The sequence below is a fragment of the Mobula hypostoma genome, chromosome X2, assembly GCF_963921235.1.
Source record: "Mobula hypostoma chromosome X2, sMobHyp1.1, whole genome shotgun sequence".
NCBI classification, from domain to species: Eukaryota; Metazoa; Chordata; class Chondrichthyes; order Myliobatiformes; family Myliobatidae; genus Mobula; species Mobula hypostoma.
Genome location: NC_086129.1, coordinates 1,062,321 through 1,074,947, shown reverse-complemented (window position 1 = coordinate 1,074,947; position 12,627 = coordinate 1,062,321).

Genomic DNA, 12,627 nt, shown 5'->3' with positions numbered 1-12,627 from the left:
CCACGATGAGGTCTATGGATCCCTATAATTCCACAATGAGGTCCATGGCCTCCACTACTTTCAGGATAATATCCATGGTTTCATCTATTTCCATGGTGAGGTCCATAGCCTGCTCCATTCCTATGATGAGGTCACACTAAGTTTGGGGGAATCATCAGCTAATATCCTTTTTGGGTAGCCTCCAACCTGATGGCATGGACATCAGTTTCTCCAATTTCTCTCCCTTCCCCTACTCAATTTTCCCTTCCTCATTCTGGCTCCCGTCTTGTCCCTTTCGCTTCTCCTCACCTGCCCATCTCCTCCCTCTGGTTCCCATCCTCCTTCCCTTTCTCCACTGTCCTCTCCTCTCAAATTTCCTATTTCTTCAGCCTCTTCCACCCGTCACCTCCCGTCTTCTCAGGTCAGCCTTCCCACTGCCCCCATCCACGCACCTCACCTGGCCATAGAGGCTGCCCCTGAGTTTCTCCAGCATTGTGTGTGAGTGTGTGTGTTGCTCTGGATTTCCAGCATCTACAGAATCAGAATCAGGTTTATTATCACCGGCATGCGTCATGAAATTTGTTAACTTAGCAGCAGCAGTTCAATGCACAGGATAGAAGAAAAAAATAAACAAATAAATGAATTACAGTACACGCACATTGAATAGATTAAAAATAGTGCAGAAACAGAAATAATATACATTAAAAAAAGGTGAGGTAGCATCCAAAGATTCAATGTCCATTTAGGAATCGGATGGCGGAGGGGAAGGAGCTGTTTCTGAATCGCTGAGTGTGTGTCTTCAGGCTTCTGTATCTCCTCCCTGATGGTAACAGTGAGAAAAGGGCATGTCCTGGGTGCTGGGGGTCCTTAATAATGGATGCTGCCTTTCTGAGACCCCACTCCCTGAAGATGTTCTGGGTACTTTGTAGGCTAGTGCCCAAGATGGAGCCGACTAAATTTACGACCATTTGCAGCTTCTTTTGTCCTGTGCAGTAGCCCCTCCAAACCAGACAGTGATGCAGCCTGTCAGAATGCTCTCCACAGTGCAACTATAGAAGTTTTTCAGTGTTGTTGTTGACAGACCAAATCTCTTCAAACTCCTAATGAAATGTAGTTGCTGTCTTGCCTTCTTTATAACTGCATCGATATGTTGGGACCAGGTTAGATCCTCAGAGATCTAGACACCCAGGAACTTGAAACTCCTCACTCTCTCCACTTCTGATCCCTCTATGAGGATTGGTGTGTGTTCCTTCATCTTACCCTTCCTGAAGTCCACAATCAGCTCTTTCGTCTTACTGACGTTGAGTGCCAGGTTGTTGCTGCGGGCACCATTCCACTAGTTGGAGTATCTCTCTCCTGTACGCTCTCTCGTCACCATCTGAGATTCTACCAACTATGGTTGTATTGTCAGCTAATTTATAGATGGTATTTGAGCTATGCCTAGACACACAGTCATTTGTATATAGAGCAGTGGGCTAAGCACACACCCTGAGGTGCACCAGTGTTGATCATCAGCGAAGAGGATATGTTATCGCCAATCCGCACAGACTGTGGTCTTCCGGTTAGGAAGTTGAGGATCCAATTGCAGAGGGAGGTACAGAGGCCCATGTTCTGTAACTTCTCAATCAGGATTGTGGGAATGATGGTATTAAATGCTGAGCTGTAGTCGATGAACAGCATCCTGACGTAGCTGTTTGTGTTGTCCAGGTGGTCTAAAGCCCTGTACAGAGCCATTGAGATTGCGTCTGCCGTCGACCTATTGTGGCGATAGGCAAATTGCAATGAGTCCAGGTCCTTGCTAAGGCAGGAGTTCAGTCTAGTCATGACCAACGTCTCAAAGCATTTCATAACAGTGTGCGCGGCCACTTCGGTGATGATATCTGTTATCTGTCAAGTAGGGGACTGTGCACAATTCTGATTTGATGGAGACAGACGTGAGAGTACGGAGGAACATTTGGAGAAACTTCTGAAATGCCCGCTTCGCTGCCGCTGCTACTGTGTGGTAACCGGAATCTCCGGAGCGGAAAGCCCCGAAATCCTCGGCTTTGCGTGTTTCAGCGGCCAGGGAGAGGTCGAAGGCGCTCGGCAGAGGATGGCGCTCGGGAGGCTGTATCGGAGGGGCTGGTTGGAAGCACAGAGTTTTCGGACGGACGGACTCAGTGTCGGCTGTGGTCGGCTGCTTCCAAGGCATCGGCAAGTTGACGGTGCCTGGAGGTTTATGGCAGGGAGTTTCTCCCTTTTGCCGCCTGCTATCGGGGACTCGGGAGTCGATCGACTCGGGGACTTTGAGACTTTTTTTTTACAGTGCCCATGGTTTGTTCTTCATCAAATTATGGTATTGCTTTGCACTGTTGTAACTATATGTTATAATTATGTGGTTCTGTCAGTGTTAGTCTTTGGTCTGTCCTGTTTTCTGTGATATCACTCCGGAGGAACATTGTATGCATGTATGTATTTCTAAATGACAATAAACGAGGACTGAGTGTCCTCATAATCTCATCTAACATCACAGAATCCCTTGTGTTTGGGACTTCGACATATTGTTGGAAGCTGTCAGTGCTTTTTACTCTTTGTCAGGCAGTCAAGGAAGACTTGAGAAAGTCTGTGGGTCAGAGCAAGGAAATATGTGTTTTGTGTGGGCCTTGGAATGCAAAGAAAACAGGACGAAGTCTGCACAGATGAAGATGTACAGTATGTCATTACTAAATCTAATTTGGGAACATTGGCATAGATTCGTGACCTAATTATGCCCTTTGTTAGGAAAGTAGTAGTGATTTATGGTTTTGCCCAGTCTAGGTTAAATGCTGTTTTAAGGGGTCAAGGCTCCTAGCAGGCGGGCTTTAAATAAATGTTGTCTGCCTGTGTCTGCTGTGGGTGAGGGGGTGGGTGGCCACCTCCGCTGCAGGTCTTTAAAAATAATGTTGCGCTCCGTTTTAATGCGGAGAGCACAAACCCCACGAGATGAAGGGTCTCCCACTGGCACGGTCACCTCGCCGGCATTCGGCGCGACGGCTTCCCGCGGGACGTGCACCCAGGTTCCAACGTCACCCAGTCGCCGCGTCTCTGCGTCACGCTGCCAGCTCCCTAGCCTCGCGTGGACGAGACCTTCCAGGCTGACGAGCCTTTTCGCCATCCAGTTACGGCCATGTTCAGTAGTTTAACAGTTCAATAGACTATTTAATAACAGGGAAATGTGTACAATATACATCCTGACGTTCTTATTCGTCACAGACATCCACAAAGACAGGAGAGTGTCCCAGAGAATGAGCGACAGTAACTATGTTAGAACCCCAGACACCCCCACCATGCTCCCCGCCCCCACGCACAAGAGGCAGTGAAGCATCACCCCGTTTCCCTGCTAACTTAGGCAGAAAGTATCAGCGCCCTCCACACACAGCGAGAGCAACAGCATGGCCCCCAGTGAAGACCGTGATCTGCAGTACAACAGGAACTAGAGAGAGAGAGAGAGAGAAAGAGAGAGAGGGAGAGAGGGAGGGAGAGATATACTCATTGGAATTCAGAAGGATTCGGGGGGGGGGATCTCATTGAAACCTTCCGAATGTTGAAAGGCCTAGACAGAGTAGATGTAGGTAAGGATGTTTCCCATGTTGGGGGAGTCTAGGACAAGAAGGCACAGCCTCAGGATAGAGGGATGCCCTTTCAAAACAGAGATGTGGAGAAATTTCTTCAAGCAGAGGGTGGTGAATTTGTGGAATTTGTTGCCACGTACAGCTGTGGGGGCCGGGGGGGGGGTTCGTTGGGTGTATTTAAGGCAGAGATCGATAGGTTCTTGATTGGACACGGCATCAAAGGTTACGGGGAGAAGGTCGGGAACTGGGGTTGAGGAGGAGATAGGGGGAGAAAAGGATCGGCCATGATTGAGTGGCAGGGCAGACTCGATGGACCAGACGGCCTAATTCTGCTCCTATGTCTTAAGGCCTCACGGTCTTCCAGGCCGGGTGCTTGGGATTTCGAAAAGTGGCCGGTCATCAGCCCCTGGGAGCAGACCCCTCTGCGACAAAGAACCGAAGCCTGAGTGTATCTCCAGGCCAGGGTCTCCGACAGAACCCCAGCCACCTTGAGAAAGGATAAAGAGAGACATCAAGGGTAGAAATTAATATATCCTGTAACACTTGATGCCCTGACCCAATCAGGCAACTACCAGTTTTCCCTTTAAATATACCCACGGACCTGACCTCCACCGCAGTCTGTGGCAGAGCGTTCCGCAGATTCACTACTCTCCGGCTAAAAAAAAATTCCTCCTTATCTCTGTTCTAAAAGGTCGCCGATCAATTCTGAGGATGTGCCCTCTAGTTCTGGGTAACCCCCACCAGAGGAAACATCTTCTCCACATCCACCCTGTCTCGTCCTTCCAACATTCGGTATGTTTCAATGAGATCAGCCCCCGCGCATTCTTCTAAATTCCAGCGAGCACAGGCCCAAAGCTGCCAAACGCTCCTCGTGTGTTAACCCCATTCCTTCTCAGAATCATCCTCGTGCACCTCCTCTGGACCCTCTCCAATGACAGCGCACCCTTTCTGCGATACGTGGCCCAAAACTGTTGGCAATACTCCAAGTGAGGCCTGACTAGAGTCTTATAAAGGCTCAGCGTTATCTCCTGGCTTTTTTATTCGATTCTCCTTGAAATGAGTGCCATGAGATTCATTTTCTTTTGCAGGCACCTGCAGGAAAAGCAAAGATATACAGTAGAATTTATGAAAAGCTGGACATAGACGCACAAATACTGACAAACAGAGAATTTGTAAAAGACAAGTCTAGTTGGTTTAATGTTATTTCCAGTGCACAGGTGTCAAGGAGAACGAAATATTTGTCACTCCGGATCCAACACAGCAGGAAAAAAAAGCCCAGTAAGATAAAGAACACAATAATTTTTTTTATATAAAACACAATCAGTACAGTACTCTGCAAAAGTCTTAGGCAGATATAAAACAATTCTGTAAAGATGAAAGTTTCTGAATATCAAAAAGAGTATTATAAAGAGCCCGTGAACAATAAAAAACTTATTCAAATCAATACTTGGCGTGACCTCCTGCTGCCTTTAAAACTGCATCAATTCTGTCAGGTACAGCTCCATAAGAAAATCGGAGGGTGGGGTGTGAGGTTGTTCCACGCATCTTGGAGAACTCACAGCAGTTCTCCTGCAGACTCCAGCTGTCTGGCTTGCTTCCGGCTCGACAGGTGATCCCAGACAGCCGCGAGGATGCTGAGGTCCGGGCTCTGTACCGTACCACCTGAAGCCATATAAAACATCCAGGGTGCCTTTAGACGTTCTCACAGCCCTGCGGCGATGCAGAAGCTGCCTTATATACCTGGATTGAGTGGATGCCAGTGAACGAGAATAGGAATCGGTGTGCCCGTGCGTCTGGCGTACAAGCAAGAAGAGGAACTGCGGAAATAAAAAGAGCGCTGAGCTCACGAGTGGGTCAGAGGATGGAGGGTTGAAGTTGGGGTGTTATGTTGAGGTTGGATACGACATTGGTGAGGCCTGATTTGGAGACTTGGTCACCTACTGACAGGAAAGATGTCAATAAGGTTGAAAAAGTGTAGGGAGAAAATTTACAGGGATGCTGCCGGGATTGGAGGGGCCTCAGTTATGAGGAAAGATTAAATCGATTAGGACTTCATTCCTTGGAACATAGAAGATTGAGAGGAGATTTGACAGAGGTACACAAAATTATGAGGGGTGTGCAGATAGGGTAAGTGCAAGCAGGCTTTTTCCACTGAGGTTGGGCGGGACTACAACCAGAGGTCATGGGTTAAGGGTGAAAGGTGAGAAGTTTACGTTGAACATTAGGGGGATCTTCTTCACTCAGAGGGTGGTGAGAGTGTGAAATGAGCTCCCAGTGCAAGTGATGCATACGAGCTCGATTTCAACTGTTAAGAGAAGTTTGGACAGATATGTGGATGGCAGGGGTGTGGAGGACTACGGTCCAGGTGCTGGTCGATGGGGGCAGGCAGTTTAAATTGTTCGGCATGGACTAGATGGGCCGAAGGGCCTGTTTCTGAGCAGTTCCTTTCTGTGACTCTGGTTCTGGGGAGACTTTGCAAAGCACAGAGTCCTGCCGAAGGTCTCCCGGGCCAAAACGTCGAGCGGACTTGTTTCCACAGACGCTGGCTGGCCTGCTGGGTTCCTCCAGCGTTTTGTGCGTGAGCCTCTCGGTGTTGTGTTAGCAAAAACATCACACTCCCTGCCCGCACCGTCCCACCACGGCTCCCCGACAGCTGGAAGACTTCAAAGTGTGATAATTCGCCCTCTCCCTATTAATTATGTCAATGTGAAAAAAACACACGTTGCTTCCCATAAATACACAGGAGGTTGCAATTATTAATAAACAAGTTACCGCGATGCCGGAAGTCAGTGAGGAGCTTGAGCAGATGTAATGTGTATCATCAGTTTAATGGGTCTGGAGTTCCATTGAACAGCAGGGAAATGTACACAGTGTTAAACCTGAAATTCTTGTTCTGCACAGACACCCACAAAAACAGAGGAGGGCCCCAGAGAACGAGCGACAGTACAAACCTGAGAACCCCAAGGCCCCCCGACTCCCCCCTCCCTCGAACAGGCAACAACAAAGCATCGACCCTCCCCCTCCCCGCTAACTTCAGCAAAAAAGCCCCCGTCACCCTCCACCCACCGAACAGGCAGTAGCAAAGCCCCCAGTGAGGACTGTGATCTGCAGTGCAACATAAACTAATCCTTCTCCCGACAATTCGACAGACCACAGGCTGTCGCTCTCTCTAATAAAGGGAAAATGAGGTGTCCCCCCCCCCGCCCTTTCACAGCGAGAGGGGAGACATAACCAAACAACTCGCTGATTGGCGGTGTTAAAAGTCTGCTGCGTCACTCTCCCCCACCTCCCCGAGTTCTCTGACCCGAGAATCAGCAACCAACTCTCCCCCACCAACGAGAGAGAGGGAGAGAGACAGACAGAGAGATAGAGAGAGAGAGAGAGAGGGAGAGAGGGAGGGAGAGAGAGGGAGGGAGGGAGAGAGAGAGAGAGAGAGGGAGAGAGGGAGGGAGAGAGAGGGAGGGAGGGAGGGAGAGGGGAGAGAGAGAGGGAGGGAGAGGGGAGAGAGAGAGGGGGGAGAGGGAGGGGAGGGAGAGAGAGTGAGCATGCAATTGGCCAAGAATAGAGCCCCCAGCAGCGGAAGAGCTGCTCCCGATTTCCCCCATCTCTCTCACGGTGCTTCAGTCAGCAGTAGAAGCTCAGAATTGGCCGACCCACAGAGTCTCGGAGGCTGGGAACCCCGGAGGGGCGATCGGCCTCCAGGCCTTGCCCTCGGGTCTTTTCCAAGAGCGGCTGGCCGGTAGCCGGGGTCCCACCACCGCAAGGTCTGAGTGTAAACAAAAATTTACAATTGGAGTAAGGAACAGATTTCAGAGTCTAGAAATAGAATCTGTTGAAGATGATAGCAATCGTGTAGAAATGAAGTTTAACTCTCTGAAGGATGCCTTGGTAGAATCAGCAAAGTCAGTGATTCCTAAAAAAGGAAAAAAGCACGAAGAATAAATGGATGACAGATGAAATCAAAAATCTAATGGAAGAAAGGAGACTGAAGAAAGCAAATTCTAAAGAATAAAAAGCCCTTAGATAAAAAAATTAAAAGCTTATGTCAAAAAGCCAAGGAAGAATGGTTAAACCAGGAATGTGAGCAACTACAAAGAATCCCGATTACTGATCCAAAAAGGTTACATCAACAAATCAAGAATATCACTGGTAAAAAGTTCCTCTGCTCCTCAGCTGGATGTTTGAAAGCAAAGGACGGTACCATCACCATGGAAAGAGATGAGATTATGAACAGATGGACTGAGTATATTCAGGCAAACACGAGGAAATCTGCAGATGCTGGAATTTCAAGCAACACGCATAAAAGATGCTGCGTTCACCAGCAACTCTTATGTGTGTTGCTTGAGTATATTCAGGAATTGTTTGATGACGATCAAGGCGAAAAACCAGAAATTAAGAAGAACATTGCAAGTCCAAGTATTTTAAAATCTGAAGTTTGTAATGCAATAAATAAGATGAAGAAAGGAAAGGCAGCAGGTCCTGACGAATTAGTAATAGAACAAATTACCGCCCTTGAAGATTATGGAATTGAAAAACTTACTGATCTAATCAATGACATTTATGAGACTTGAATAATACCAGAAGAGGTGAAAAAATCAGTATTTATCATTCTTCTTAAGAAACCTGGAGAAATAGAATGTGAGTTACATAAGACCATAAGTTTAATGAGTCACATTACGAAGATACTTCTAAGAATTTCGATGACAAGAGCTAAAAGTAAGATACAAGCTGAAATAGGCAAAGAACAATGTGGTTTTGTAAGACAAAGGTAAAAGAAATGTGATATTGATGTTAATAATACTATCAGAACGAGCTATTCAAGTGCAAAAAGATTGTTTGTTTTACTGACTACATGAGCATATGATAAAGTGAAGCACAATAAGTTATATGAAATATTACAGGAAACTTTAGATCTAGATTCAAAAGACCTCCGCCTAATCAGAAATCTGTACTGGGAACAAACTGCCGCTGTAAGAATAGATGGAGAAGTGAGTCAGTTTACGAAAATCAAGAGAGGCATCAGACAAGGATGTGTTTTCTCCCCTGATTTATTTAATGTGTACAGTGAAACAACATTACAAAAAATAAGAGACATCTTGGGAATCAAAGTTGGCGGTGAAAACATCAATAATTTCAGATATGCGGATGACACTGTGTTAATTGCAAGTACGGAGGAAGAACTACAAAACTTAATTAATATAATTGTTTAAGAAAGTGCAAAAATGGGTCTATCTATCAATTGCAAGAGGACAGAATGTATGGTGATATCCAAAAAGAAGGAGAATCCTATCTGCAGGCTGAGAATAAACGGGGAAGACATAAAACAGAAAACATAAAACATAGAACAGAACTTTTGCTACTTAGGAAGCTGGGTGACATCAGATGGCCGGTGCGACTTGGACATCAAAAGAAGAATAGGGATGGCAAAAGACACATTTATGAGAATGAAGAGTATACTGACCAATACTAAACTAGGCATGACAACCCACCTCAGAGTACTGAAATGTTACGCTTATCCAGTTATGTTATATGGCTCAGAATGTTGGACAATATCTAGTAACATGAGGAAATGAATTGAAGCAGCAGAGATGTGGTTTTTGAGGAGGATGCAAAGAATATCATGGACGAAACAAATATCTAACAAAGGTGTCATGAACAGAGCAAACACAAAAAGAGAAATTATGTATGAGATCATGAAAAGGCAACGTAACTTCATTGCACATGTGATTAGGAAAGAGGAGTTAGAATGCACGGTAATTATGGGAAAGATTGAAGGGAAGAAAGCAAGAGGAAGACAAAGACAAATGATGATGGGGACAACAGCCAGAGAACTGGAAATGAATACCAATGAATTGATCCACTTGACCCGAAACAGGAGTGTGTGGGCCATGGCAGTCAAAGCTCAAACTGAGCATGGCACCTGATGATGGTGATAATGAACCCCCCACCCCCCCAGGTCGGGGTCTTCGACCGAGCCCCATCCGCCCTGAAAGGGAAAAAGGGAGAGGTCAGGAGTGGGACTTAAGCCGCTTCCGCAGGTGAGCTCGAAGGAGACGCAGTGAGACGCCATCGCAACTCCCCCGCCCTCATGTGACCGATCACCCTCTGTTTTTGGGACGTGAGAGGAAACCAGAGCATCCACGGGGGTGGTGGGGAGGGGGCTACAGGGAGATGGCAGAGGGAGAGAAGGTGTCGGACGATGGGGTCATCCTATTTATGTCGGATTTCACTAAAGTGTTCATAATTAAGCTCATTCCCGGAGATTCGAAGTTAATTATTATGATTATGATTATGAGGACACGCAGTCCCCTTTTATTGTCATTTAGTAATGCATGCATTAAGAAATGATAAAGATGTTTTTCCAGAATGATATCACAGAAACATATGACAAACCAACTTAAAAACTGACAAAAAACACATAATTATAACATATGGTTACAACAGTGCAAAGCAATACTGTAATTTGATAAAGAGCAGACCATGGGCACAGTAACCTAGAAGAATAAGGAATATATCAATGAATCAGGATATCCCATATACCATGGCTGTATCTGTTACTCACTGCACACAAAATGCCGGAGGATCTCAGCAGGTCAGGCGGAATCTACGGAAAGGAAGACAGGGTCGACATTTTAAGTTGAGCCCCTTCCTCGGGGGCTTCCTTTCCCATGCTGATGAAGACTGAAACATCAGCTTGTTTATTTGTTTATTCCTCTCCACAGATGCTGCCCGACTTGTTGAGTTCCTCCAGCATTTTGTGTGTGTGTGTGTGTGTGTGTGTGTGTTGCTCTGGATTCCCAGCATCTGCAGAATCTCTTCTCTTTATGATGAGCTGGGGAGGGGAGGAGGTCGAGTAGCTTCCGTGGAGGAAGAGGGTGGCCAGTGGCCTCGGAGGAGATTCTGTGTCAATGCTGAGTGCAGATCTGCCTGTAATTGTAATCAATGCAATTACCATAAGACCATAAGGCAAAGGAGCAGAAGTCGGCCATTTTATCATGAGCTGATCCATTCTCCCATTTAGTCCCACTCCCCTGCCTCAGATACCTATCAATCTCTGCCGTAAATACACCCAATGACTACAAATTCCACAGATTCACCACCCTCTGGTTAAAAAATTTTCTTGGCATCTCTGTTCTGAATGGGCGCCCTTCAATCCTTAAGTCATGCCCTCTCGTACTAGACTCCCCCACCATAGGAAACAACTTTGCCACATCCACTCTGTCTATGCCTTTCAACATTCGAAATGTTTCTATGAGGTCCCCCCTCATTCTTCTAAGCTCCAAGGAGTACAGTCCAAGAGCGGACAAACGTTCCTCATATGTTAACCCTCTCATTCCCGGAATCATTCTAGTGAATCTTCTCTGAACCCTCTCCAACGTCAGCACATCCTTTCTTAAATAAGGAGCCCAAAACTGCCCACAGTACTCCAAGTGAGGTCTCACCAGCGCCTTATAGAGCCTCAACATCACATCCCTGCTCCTATACTCTATTCCTCTGGAAATGAATGCCAACATTGCATTCGCCTTCTTCACTACTGACTCAACCTGGAGGTTAACTTTAAGGGAATCCTGCACGAGGACTCCCAAGTCCCGTTGCATCTCAGAACTTTGAACTCTCTCTCCATTTAAATAATAGTCTGCCCGTTCATTTCTTCTGCCAAAGTGCATAACCATACACTTTTCAACATTGTATTTCATACAATTACGATGAAGACCATCACACAAAGGAGCAGAATAAGGCCATTCAGCCCTTTGAGTCTGTGCTGTCATTTCAACATGGCTGTTCCATTTGACTCTCAGCCCCATTCTCCTGCCTTCTCCCCGTATCCCTTCATGCCCCGACTTATCAAGAATCTATCAAACTCTGCTTTAAGTATACCGAATGTCTTGGCCTCCACATCCTCTTGTGGCAACGAATTCCACAGATTCACCACCCTCCGGCTAAACAAATCCCTCCTCATCTCCGTTCTAAATGGACCTCCCTCAACTCTGTGTCCTCTGGTCTGAGACTCTGCCATTCCAGAGGAAACATTCCCTCCACACCTACTCCCTGCTGGAGGAACTCAGCTGGCCAGGCGGCACCTATGGAGGGGTATAAAGAGTTGACGTTTCGGATGGAGACCCAGCAACTTGTGTGTGCGTGTTGCTCTGGATTTCCAGCATCTACAGAATCTCTTGTGTTAGACTTGCCAAGCGATTGTCTTACTTTATAGTTCTGTCTATATAGTCCTTCAACGCTGCAGATATGAAAATATCACGTAATGTGAGGAGGGAGGAGAAGATGGCGGTGCAACGCAAAGCTTGCAGCCTCTCTGGTGAATGATATCGGTATTTGTAAGTAGGGTGCCGTGCACAATCCTGATTTGATGGAGACGGACGTGAGAAGCCCGGAGGAACATCTGGAGAAACTTCTGAAATGCCTGCTTCGCTGCCGCTGCTACTGTGCGATCGAGAATCTCCGGAGGGGAAGGCCCCAAATCCTCGGCTTTGCCTATTGCCTGTTGCCGGGGCCGGGGTCAAAGCGCTCGGCAGAGATGGTGCTCGGTGCTCGGTGTCGGAGGGCTGGTCGGAGGCTCGAAGTTTTCGGACGGACTCAGAGTCGGACTGTGGTCGGGTGCTTCCAGGATGCTGCATCGGCAAGTTTACGGCGCTGGAAGCTCATGGCAGGGAGAGTTTCTCCCTTCTACCGTCTGCGTGAGATGTTGGGACTTTCGAGAGACTTTTTTTTAACGTGCCCATGGTCTGTTCTTCATCAAATTATGGTATTGCTTTGCACTGTTGTAACTACATGTTATAATTATGTGGTTTTTGTCAGCTTTTCAGTCTTGTGTTTCTGTGATATCATACTGGAGGAACGTTGTATCATTTCTTAATGCATGCATTACTAAATGACAATAAAAGAGGACTGTGTGTCCTCATAATCTAATCTAATCCAATCCCTCACAGCTTGGAGGATCCCAGTTAGAGAAGGTCAATAACTTTAAATTCCTGGGTGTCACTATTTCAGAGGGCCTATCCCGGACATGTGATATAAATGTAATTGCGAAGAGAGAACAGTA